Genomic DNA, 12,393 nt, shown 5'->3' with positions numbered 1-12,393 from the left:
GGTTTCTCTTCTTCACCTTCTTCGAGAACCTTCAACAGCTATAAATGTTCATCTGGAATCATCACAGCAACCCTGTGAAAACAAAGTATGGTCCCTATTTTACAACATGAGATTTCAGGCGGGATTTTACTAAATCCAGATCACAGCTCTTGTCATCACGCCAAACTGTGCTGGGAGATGTCCCCTCAGCCTGGGTCAGTCCTCTTACGGCAGGCCCTTCCACCCCAAGAGAAAGCCCCTGCCTGGCTGAGTCACCAGAACATTGAGACTGAAGGAGTGAAGGACCACAGCCCACTGTCCAAAATGTGGGCCGAGAGGCAGATGCTCACCCAGGGGCCCTGGGGAGGGAGTCCCACCAGCAGAACAATGCAGAGGTTAAGGACACAAACTCTGAAACTGGGGACTTGGATTCAAATTGAAGCTCTATGACTTACCAAAGGCGTTTTCTTGGAAATTTAAGGTTTCAGGTTTCTCGTCTGTAAGATGGAGACAATAATAACATTCACCTCCTCGTGTAATAAGGATGAGTTGATTCAGAGTGTAATTATGTGAGGGCAGTTGGTCACTGATGCTTAGCGACCTGGTGTTTCCAACCAGGTTCAAAGAGCCAGACTGAGAATGAAAAGATGTGCCTTAAAATTATTAGAATTGTTCCCTTTTCTTTTGTTCCCTTTTCATTACCTTCCCACCTCCAACACATCAATCCCACACAGATATTTAGTTGAAATATCAAGTCAATGCTTTGAGGAGGGGACCTGGAGCCCTGGGTCCCTGAAGATCAATATTGTAGTTTCATGACAGGACAGGTGTTACAGAATGAGAACATCTTAGGCTGTGTAGCCGAAAACGTATGGGCCTCAGCATCAAGCAAACCTGGAGAGAAGACAGGTGCCTCTGCTGATTAGCTGTGTGACTCTGTCAAGTTTCTTAACTTCTCTGAATCTCCATTCTCTCCATCTGTGAAATGAGGATTAAAAAAAAAAGATAGCTACTTTGCTAACTCACTGTGAAGCTTACAGATGATGAAGCAGTGCTCCGAGCATAGTGTTCAGCTCTCAGAGTTGGTAGCTATTATTATGTATTACTTTCAGTTGACAGTCTTGCCTTCTAGTCCACTGAGAACATTGGCGTAACCAGAGAACGACCACAAATGCCAGCCACCAGTCTATTGCCTCTCCTGCACCTGTTTCCACAGACTCTGCCTTCCCACCTTCGGCCCCAAAGGAGCCAGCCGTTGCATTTGTGCACAAGATCCAGTCCCCTTCACCTACCCAAGAACACTGCTCCAGCAATTCATTTTCAGTTTTTCTCTCTCTACTGGATCAGTCCCATGAAGTGAAAACATGCTGCTATTTCTCCCATATTAAAAAAAAAACAAAAAACAAAAAAACCTTCTCGTGACCCTACTTCTGCTGTCAGCTACACACCCCCACCCCTTTTTTATGCTTCCCTTTGCAGCAAAACTTTTCTCTGCCTCATTCAGCATTTCCACTTCTGGGTATATACCCAAAACTATTGAAAGCAGGGTCTCAAAGAGATATTTGCACACTCGTGTTCATAGCAGCATGATTCACAGTAGCCAAAAAGTGGAAGCAACCCAAATGTCCATTGATGAATGAATGGATAAACAAAACGTGGTGTATACATCCAACGGAATATTATTCAGCCTTAAAAAGGAAAGACATTTTGATTCATGCTACAACATGGCTGAACCTTGAGATTATGCTAAGTGAAGGAAGCAAATACTGTATGATTCCAAAGACAAATACTGTATGAGGTATCGAAAGTGGTGAATTCTTAGAGAAAGTAGAATGGTGGTTACCAGGGGGTGGGGGAAGGGGAGAAGGGGAAGTTGTTGTTTAACAGGTGTAGAGTTTTAGTTTTGCGAGATGAAAAGAGTCCTGGAGATCGGCTGCACAACAATGTGAATGTACTTAACACTCCTGAGTTGTACACTTAAACGTGGTTAAGATGGTAATTTTTTTTTTTTTTTTTTTTTTTTTTTGCGGTACGCGGGCCTCTCACTGTTGTAGCCTCTCCTGTTGTGGAGCACAGGCTCCGGACGCGCAGGCTCAGCGGCCCAGCCGCTCCGCGGCATGTGGGATCTTCCCGGACCGGGGCACGAACCCGTGTCCCCTGCATCAGCAGGCGGACTCTCAACCACTGCGCCACCAGGGAAGCCCCGATGGTAAATTTGGGGGGACTTCCCTGGCGGTCCAGTGTTTGGGACTCCACGCTTTCACTGCCAAGGGCTTGGGTTCCGTCCCTGGTTGGGGAACTCAGCTCCCGCAAGCTGCAAGGCACGGCCAAAAAAAAAAAAAAAAAAAAAAAAAAGGTTAGTTTTATGTTTTGTGTATTTTGTCACAGTTAAAAGTTAAAAAAATTGTTTTAAACTTTTCTCTCCTCCCATTCTTCCTTCAAGCCACTCCAGTCAGCTTTCATGCCCAGCACTCCACTGAGACAGCCGTTGTCAAGGTCACCGGCGACCTCCACGTTGCCAGGTCTCACGGGCAGTCACTGCCCTGGCCAGACTGACCTGTCCGTAGTATTTGCCACGCGTGACCACTGCCTCCTTCCTGACCCCCTTTCTCCACTTGGATTATTCACACACTCTGGCTTGTCCACCTACCTCATCTCATCCCATTGGCTCTTTCTTCAAAATGTGTACAGAAGGCAACACTGCCGACCTCACTTCTGGATTACTGCAAGAGGCTGCTAGCTAGTCTCATATGCCCACTTCTGCCATTACCACCTACATCCCTTCTCAATTCAGCAGCCAGAGCAATCCCTTTACAACAAGCCAGTCTATGTCACTCGTCCGAGTCAAACCCTCCAGGGGCGCCCAGCTCTTTCAGATTGGAAGTCCACATCCATACAAGGCCCTAAAGCGTCCTCCTCCCATCCCCCATCAAGTCCCCAATCTCCTCTCCCACCGCCTTCCCCTGGCTCCCTTGCTCTTGGGCACCAGCCCCCCTGGCCTGGAACACCTCAGACATAACTCCACTTGACCACCCGTCACATTCTTCACCCAGGAGTCTGAAGAGCTAACACCTTCACCTTAAAATGTCAACACAATGTCACCGTTCAACAAAGTCTACTCTGAACACCTGATTTTATTTTATTTTATTTTATTTATTTATTTATTTTTTGCGGTACGCGGGCCTCTCGCTGTTGTGGCCTCTCCCGTTGCGGAGCACAGGCTCCGGACGCGCAGGCTCAGCGGCCATGGCTCACGGGCGTAGCCGCTCCGCGGCATGTGGGATCCTCCCGGACTGGGGCACGAACCCGCGTCCCCTGCATCGGCAGGCGGACTCTCAACCACTGTGCCACCAGGGAAGCCCCTGAACACCTGATTTTAAATTGCAACTTGTCCTCACCCCAATCACCCCTACCCCTCTCTACTTGTCCTTTGTTCCATAGCTCTTATCACCTATGTGTATATATCATTGGAGCATACTTCAGAATTTTTACCTACTTACTAGATTTCTTGTTTACTTTCCATCTCTCCCTGATAGAACATGAGCAGGGACTTTGCTTATTTGGTGCACTGATGTATCCCCAGCACCTAGAACAGTGCCTGCTACATAGTAAGTGCTCAGTAACCATTGGTTGAGTTAACTGCTGAACAATTTTCCAGGGTATTAATCTACTTCCAGTTAGCCCATTATCCCATTTGATCTTTTCACAGAAATTTTGTGAAGGCTGCCATAAGATATTGTTGCATCCATTTTACAGATGAAGAATTGGAGTCTCAAAGAGGCTCAGGGTCTTTGTTCATCTATTTAAAATGCAGTCTTTCATTTACTCAGCAAACATTTATTGAGTGGCATCATGGTAGAGCTGATGCTTAGGATAGAGATTTGTTCATGTTAATTTTTTTTTTTTTTTTCTTTTTTTGGCTGCATCACGGGGCATGTGGGATCTTAGTTCACCCACCAGGGATCGAACCCACCACCCCTGCAGTGATAGCACGGAGTCTTAACCACTGGACTCCAGGGAAGTCCCAGCTTTTTCTTCTTTTAAACATCCATGCTCCCTTTTGAGACACTTTAAAATCTCATGCACCCCCCGTTAAAAGACAATCTAGAGCAATAACTAAGAGCGGGGGCTTTGGAGTCTGTGCTGCAACCCCACCTCCCTGACTCCCTGGCTCTGTGACCAGGAGCAGGTCCCTCAACCATTCCCTTCCTCAGTTTTCACACCTGCAAGGTGGGAATGATGATAACACCACCTCCAGAGAGACTGCCGGGAAAGCATTGTTACCAGTCAGTGCATTTTCTGCCTATCCCTATTGGCCGAGAGGATCTTATCCCATCTGCTTCCTATAATTTACATGACAAAACCAATAGGCTTCTTTTTTTTTCATTTCCAAATATAAAGATACATCATAATATTGAATAGGCTTTTTCAAACCCAAGAGTTTGGTACGCCCACTCTCCATTACCCCAGCGCCTCTTAGCATTCACAGATGCCAAGTGTGACCCCAAGTCAAGAGAGGGTCCTGGCCCATTCCTTCCTCTTTTTGCATCTCTTCCCAGCAGAGGAAGAGCTACCGGTTTCCAGCTGCAAGGTTGAAATGGAAACCAGCAAAAGTGCAAGCAAAGGGCTCAATTTCCCGATAGCTGCAGCTGTGTAGTGCCCTGAGCTATTTTTAAACCCCTTTTCAGAAACCCCAGTGCTTGCAATAGATCTATTTTCTTAACTGCCAAGAGATAATGCTTAAAAGGGATAGCTTGAAAATATTCCACAGCACTCATAAAAATGACTGAAATAGATGGTGCATAAGATGGCCTTTGTCTGGAGCCGCAGAGGAAAGCGAGATGAAGTCTTTCAGACCCCAGGGCGGCCGCGCTGCTGGATCTGCTGCTGACAACCATGGCTTTGTGTCTTGAATGTGCACTACAGCCAGAAAAGGCAAGAAAACCAAGCAGTAATTGTAGAGAACATCAGAGACCTGGCACTTAAATTGGTCATCAATTCCAGGTAACGGGACCCCAGAATAACTCCCCAAGAATCCCCTTCAGTTTGAGTGCCACCTTATCTGGTAAACCTGTCCGCACCGTCTAAAACTAAACTAGTCGTCTGCCCCAGCCCTGAACTCCTGAATGCTCCCTGCCTTGTGTGGTGGAACCACCAGCCATGCAGTCATTTGTGTTACAAATTTAGGAATCATCCTCAAGTCTACTTTCTTTCACCTCCTACATTCAATAAAGGCTTACTAATATTGTCTCCCAAATAGTGCTGAAGTCTAGACTCTTTGTCTCCCCGCAACCACTGCCCTGATTCAGTCCTTCATCATCTCTCATCTGGATTTTTCAAGAGCATCTTAATTAGTCTCCCTGCACCTATTTTTGTCCCTCTTTGCCAATTGATATTAGGATTTTTTTTAAATTCCAAATCTTATATGTCACTTCTTGCTTAGAATCTTTCAGCATCTAACTGACCTCAGAAGACCGTCCACACTCTTTAGCAGGGCACACAGGGCCTTCCATGAGCTGCCACTGTGACATCTTCCCCAAGCTCTGCTATAACCTACCTCACATTGTATGCTCCAGCAACATCCAGCCACCTGTAATTTTCCACACACCATATTATTTATTCCTCTGTGCCTTTGCTTATGCTATCTCCCCTGCCTGGAATGTCATTCATCCCCATTTTTTAATAGGTAACATTTTATTGACGTATGCTATGAATATAGCAAAGTGGACCAGTTCTAAATTTACAGCTTGTTGCATTTTTAGAACTGACATACTCAAGTAACGACTATGCATAAAAAGGATTAGAATATCATCAGCAGTCCAGAAGCCTCCTTCCTGGCCTCTCCCAGATACCATCCCCTAAAAGGTAGCCAATATTCTGACTTCATTCCAAATGGATTTGTTTTGCCCAATTTTGAACTTTATTTAAACAGGATCATACAGTATATGCTTTTTCATCTGGGCTTCTTTCATTTAATATTATTTTGTGAGATTCACCCATGTTGTTGCATATGGCAGCCATTCGTTCTTTTTTCGTGTCTTATAGTATTCTATCACATAAATATACCACCATTTATTCAGTCTAATATTGAAAAAAATATGAGTAGTTTCCAGGTTTTAGCTATTACAAAAGTCCTGCTATGAACATTCTTTTACTTTCTTTCTTTCTTTTTTTTTTTTTGGTGAACATGTGCGTGCATTTCTGCTGAGTAGAATTGCTGGATTGCATGCCATACATATATTTAGCTTTAATGAGTATTGGCAACCAGTTTTCCAAAGTAGTTGTACCACTTTACACTCCCACTAACAATATATGAGAGTTCTAGCTGCTCCATATTTTTGCCTATACTTGGGATTGTCAGGTTTGTAAAATTTCACCCATTTTACTGGATTTTTAAAACTATGTCTGACAATATCTGCCTTTGAATTAGAGTGTTTAGACCATTTACACTTACGGTAATTATTGATATAGTTGGGTTTAAGTCAACCATTTATTTATACTCCATTTATCCCATCTGTTCTTTGTTCCTTTTTTTCCTCCTTTCTTGCCTTCTTTTGGATTACTGAATGTATTTTGTGTGGTTGGTCTAGGTTTCATATTATGTACCCTTGACTTACATTCTGTCTTTAAATAGTATTATAAAACTTCATGTGTAATGTAAGGAGCTGATAAGAATACACTTTCATTCTCTCCCTTCTGTCTTTTGTGCTTTTATTGTCATATTTAAACTCTCACATATAAGATCTACAATTTTTTGCTTAAACAGTTGATTTTTTTAAATTAAAAATAAAAATTCATTGATACTTACTCCCATATTTATTATTTCCAATGCTCTTTATTGCTTTGCTTAACAAGTTTGCAACTGATGCCAGTCAATAAATGTTTGCTGAGTAAATGAATGACTTCATTTTAAACAAATGAATGAAGATCCTTAGCCTCTCTGAGATATAATAATAAATGTAAAATGTATATAATAATATCTTCTGTTAGCCTTCACAGAATTGCCATGAAGATCAAATGGGATAGTGGACTTAAGGTAGTTCAATTCTCCAGAAAATCATTCAGCCTATATATCTTCAAATATTTCTTTGCCCTTTTCTCTCCCTTCTTCTTATGGTACTTTAATTGCTTACATTTTAGATTTTTTACCACATTTTATATGTTTCTCTCTTTCTTTTCTGTAGTTCATGTAGTTTTTCTTTGTGCTTACATCTGGGTATTTCCTATTATCTCTTCAAGTTTACTAATCTATTCTTCTGTCATGCCAAATCTGCCGTTAAACACATCTATTAATTTCTTAATTTCAGTTATTGGACTTTTCAGTTCTATATTTTCTATTTGCTTTTCTCTATATATCCAATTCTTTACCTTGTCATCATTCTCTTGAAATAATTTCACAGTTATTTTATAGACTATGCTTGTTAATCTCAAAGTCTGGATCATCTGTGGGTCTATTTCTATTGTCTGATTTTTTTTCCTTTGGGTTTTGATCTTTTGATTCTCTTTTACTGGAACATCTAGTAACTTTTTTATTAAAGGCTGGGCATTCTCTTGAAAACTTGTAGAGAATCTGGATGTTATATTTCTCCAAAGAGGCTTTACTACTCTTCCTCTTGGATGCAGTTAGTACAGAACAATCACCTTAATCAGATCAGAAATTGAGACGGTTTGAGTGTGAGTTTGTTTTTGTAAGGCTTGATCTATTTCCAATTGCCCTTACTCTTAGGACATGGACCTTCAATGGTCTCATTAAAAATCTGGCCTATTTACCAGGACCTTTCCTTTTGGGCAGAACTCGAATTCCCTCAGTACCTTGAGATGGACAAAAATTTTGCTTAGATTTTTAGACTTCTAGCTCTTAAAATAAAGTTTCTAATTGACTTTCCTGATGAACTGCAAATGCCTTAAGGGGAAAAGTGGTGTAGAATATCACTCATTTCTCTATGATCTTGTTCTTTCAAGTCCTGGTTACCTTGTTTGCTCGCCAGTCATTTCAAACAGCTGTTTTAGTTTGACTGATTGTTTGATTTGTAATCTAGCCTTTCCAGTTATTCTTGGCAGGAGACTTGATACATCATAAGCTAAATCTAATGCATAGAAGCAGATGTCCCTCCACCCACTTTATGACTGGCAAACTCACCCTTTTAGCCTTAGTACCACTTCACTAGAAAATTTCCCCTTAGTGTGTTCACCCGACTCCACCCTTCTCTCTTGGTTCCTCACACCTCCTCAGCTATTATCTCATAGTATCTTCATATCATTTCCACTCAACATGTAAATCATTGTTAATAATTACCTGATTTTTTTCTCTCTCTCTTCCCCACTAAACCATGAGCACCGTGAAGGCAGGGACTAGGATTTATTCATCTCAAGTACCCTCCATACCTAGTACAACGCCTAGCTTAAAAAACATGTGCATTAGTGTGAACTTAATTGGTTCTCAATAGATGCTTAGAAAAGCATTAAAGTGTCAGCCAAATGAACAAGAAATGGGATTTCCTTGACCCTGGAAGTTACCACCAGGACTTCCAGACCCACTCTCATGATGCTCTTGAACCTCTCAGGCATTTCCCCATTGGCCTCAACACGGCCACTAAAATTCAGATGATTTGCCCTACACATCCCAAGCCACCACCTTAAAAATGCAGCAGTGACTCACCAAGACAAGTCACTTCACCTCTTTTATCTTCAGATCCCTCATATGTAAGGTAGGAATATTAAAATCTACCTTCCTGGGTTGATAGGAGTCAGTTATAGCTTTGTCATTAAACACAGACTTTGAAACTAGGTTGCCTGGGTGCCAATCCTGGTTAAGCCCCTCACAAGCTGTGTGACTGTGGGCAAGTTAATTAACCTTCCTGTGTTGGTATGGAATTAACATACATAAAAGTCATAAAGCAGTGCCTGGCACAAAGTAACTATTAGCCATTAGTATTCTATGAGGCTCAAATGAAATACAATATAAGTAACCTATAAAATACCATGTTGATTATTACCGTAAAGACTTAGTATCATTATAATAACACCCTGAGGTGTTGGTGGGTGCTACCAACTGACATTCTTAACACTAAAATACTAACATCCAGTCTTTTACTGTTGGCTTCTTTAACTTGTTTAAAAAAAAAAGGTATTTTCAGCCTTAACACTTACTCTGAGTGATTCACATATGAGAATTGAGGTTTCCCCTGTAGTTCCTGAAATCCATAAACCAGAAACCCAGAGCACTACATGTCTCCGCAACCACAGGCTGTGGGCAGGAGGCCTGGGCCAGAGACAGCAAAGAAAATGTACCGGGGATGGGGGATGCTGAGAGACTTCCCCGGCCAGTATGGTATTCTCTGCCACAGCTCTTGTGCCCCTGGGCATCCACACTCAGGACCAAGGTGCACTCTGAGGGTGTCACAGAGATGGGGACTGTAAGATGGCGTGTCTCTGTGGCCAGGACGTTGACCAGGCCAGAGGGGACTTGGAAATGAAGTTCCAGAGGAGTTAGCAGGATCCAAAGGCTTAGGCAAGAGCCAGGGTTCCGAGCAGCCAGCCGAGGCCTGCGGTGGGCCAGGATCTGCATCTCCCCAGAGCCAGGTGCCACCCGAGGCAGCACAGAGCCGCAAAGGTGCCAGCTGAGTGGAGAGTCCCAGAAGGAAAACCAGGCTTCTGACACAGGCCAGACTGAATACCCACCAAACATGGAGGACAGAAGAGGCCACAGAAAGGTCAGGGACAGAGCCCGGCGTTCGTTTGGAATTGGGCAGCCGTGGGCTCAGAGCCCAAGCAGAACAGTCAGCAGGAAGCACAGAAGAAATCTGCTAGAAGGCAGAGACGTGCTCTGGGGTACTTGTTAAAACAGAGTATTAAGCCCCACCCTCAGAGAGACTCTGTACGGCATTCAGATCCAGGTCTAGAAATCTGCATTTTTAACAACCCCCCAGATTATTCCAACATAGATGGTTCTCAGGTTACATTCTGAGAAACCAGTGGGGTCCAGTTTTGCCTAAGAGTCAAGGGTGTGGCCTCTTGATAGTTGTGCCTGCTGGCTGTGGGTGGCCCCAGGCACCCAAGGGTTGGCAGTAACCAGTAGGAAGTCAAAGACAAGCAAAACCAACCATAGGCCCCTCCATACCCTGCCTGTCTGTCTGGTGCCTTTGTGTGAATCCAGAAAAGACATCCCTTGTGGGCAGATGAGCTTGATGAAAGCACCCATTCTTCTGGGTGGAGAAGCCAGACCAGGGCCTGGGGCGCAGAGCACAGCGGGGGATTTGGTCTGCACTTGTCCCCTTGGCTAGGTGGCTTCATAAGACAGGAGACAGAGGGGTTGGGTGTCCTCTGGTCCTCTTAGTAGTGCCCACAGGAGAGCTGGAGGCCAGCAGGGGACGTTCATAGGACTGGAGGAGCACAGAGGCTAGAGTTCATGTTCTATAGGGTTGGCCAAAAGGTTCAGTCGGGTTTTCCCATAACATCTTACAGAAAAACCGGAACGAACCTTTTGGCCCACCCGATAGAATCAGGACTGAGCTCAAGTTTTTGCCCCGCTATTGGCTGGTCATAGGACCAGGAATAAATTTCCTAACCTCTTAATCATGCCTCACAAACTTAGTCTGTAAAACAGAATAGCACTATGGCCCACCAGTGAGACGTGTTCAAAGCCAAGGTAGCCATGCTACATCGTCAGGAACTTCTGGTGAACGTCAGGAGCCCCCAGTGACTACAGGAGGGTAGGTGCTCTACATGGTTCCCCCACAAGCTCACCACCAGGAGGGATGTTACAATTAAAGCCAATAAGAGACAACACTCTGCCGTGGACAAACGTAATTAGCAGACAGGCACAAACTACAGCTGTTCCCGTAAGTTCAGTGAAGACCCAGCTGTCTATCCTTAGGCATTCCACCAATCCTAGGCAAGAAAGTTCCCTCCAAGGTACCTAAAGCCTGGTCCAAAGATGCCAAAGGCAATAAAAGAAGAAAAGCCAGAAGCCCAGGGGTTTCAAAATGAGTTGCCTACTTATACATACACAATTATGTGAAAGGAAATTCAAACCATTGCTGTTGCAGGACTTCCCTGACAGTCCAGTGGGTAAGACTCCATGCTCCCAAGGCAGGGCGACCAGGTTCGATCCCTGGTTGGGGAACTAGATCCCACAGGCATGCCACAACTAAGAAGTCCGCGTGCCACAGCTAAAAAGATCCCGCGTGCCGCAACTAAGGCCCTGTGCAGCCAAACTAAATAAATAAATTTTTTTTTTAAAAAAAGTAATGCTGTTGCTAAAACCTTTTCATTTTTCTTTAGTAACTTTGGTATTAAGAAATTCAATGATGTGTTAGATGTGTCAATGATCTGGTCTGAAGCTCCCTCCGAAAACCACTGGGGGAAGACTTCATGTCTCCAGAATAAAAGGGAAGCCTCAGTCTCGCCAGGAAGGTTTTGCTTAGAAAGAAAGAACGGTGATAAGCAGTGACTATCCCTCCTAGACAGGGCCAGCTGCAGAGTTCGCGGGACCCCTTGCAAAACGGAAACCCTAGGCCCTCATGTTCAAAAAGCAAGAGAAAAAGCTTTTAACTTTCTTCCACTGTCTCTCCCTCAACCTGTCATGGTGTCTTAGCCTGCTTAGGCTGCTATAACAAAATATCATAGACTGGGTGCCTTCAACAATAGAAGCAGATGTTCTCGCAGTTTTGGAAGCTGGGAAATCCAAGATCAAGGCGCCAGCAGATTTGCTTCCTGGTGAGAACCCCCTTCCTGGTTTGCAGACAGCCGCTTTTTTGCTGTTTCCTCTCATGGCAGAGAGAGAAAGTGAGTTCTGCTCCCTCTTCCTCTTTTTATAAGGACACTAATCCCATCGTGGGGGCCCCATCCTCATGACCTCATCAAAACTTAATTACCTCCTGAAGACCCTACCTCCAAATACCATGACACTGGGGAATTAGGGCTTCAGCATACGAATTTTGGGGAGACACCAATATTCATTCCATAACACAGGGTGCTTTTTATTTGCTCTTAACATCACACTCCCTTGGCCATGGGGTTACTTCTGGGGCATTGCAGACCCTCACAGGCTCCTGGGGCCCTGCCCCTGGCTTAGTGCATGGCGTACACACATCCCACCCAACTCCATGCACTCTCATCCCCTGTCAGGGGCAAAGGGCAGCAGTGGTCATTGGGTGGGAGCGGAAGAGTGGGCAACCAGGCAGGTGCGAGGTAACAGGATCCTGTGTGAGCTGAGGCTCCAAGCCTGGGACATACATCATTGTCCCATCAGACGTTGCTATCAAAACACAAATTCAAAGACAAAAGTATTAAGAATTTCAAGACCAGTACTGCAGAGCATTAAGCCCCAAGCATGGGACCTCCTACTGAGTGCAGGGCCCTGATGCTGGAACTCAGAAAACTCAGATGGAGGGCATTCAACATCCCTAAGTG

This window comes from Hyperoodon ampullatus, assembly GCF_949752795.1.
Source record: "Hyperoodon ampullatus genome assembly, chromosome: 17".
NCBI classification, from domain to species: Eukaryota; Metazoa; Chordata; class Mammalia; order Artiodactyla; family Ziphiidae; genus Hyperoodon; species Hyperoodon ampullatus.
Note: the sequence above shows the minus strand (reverse complement) of the source record.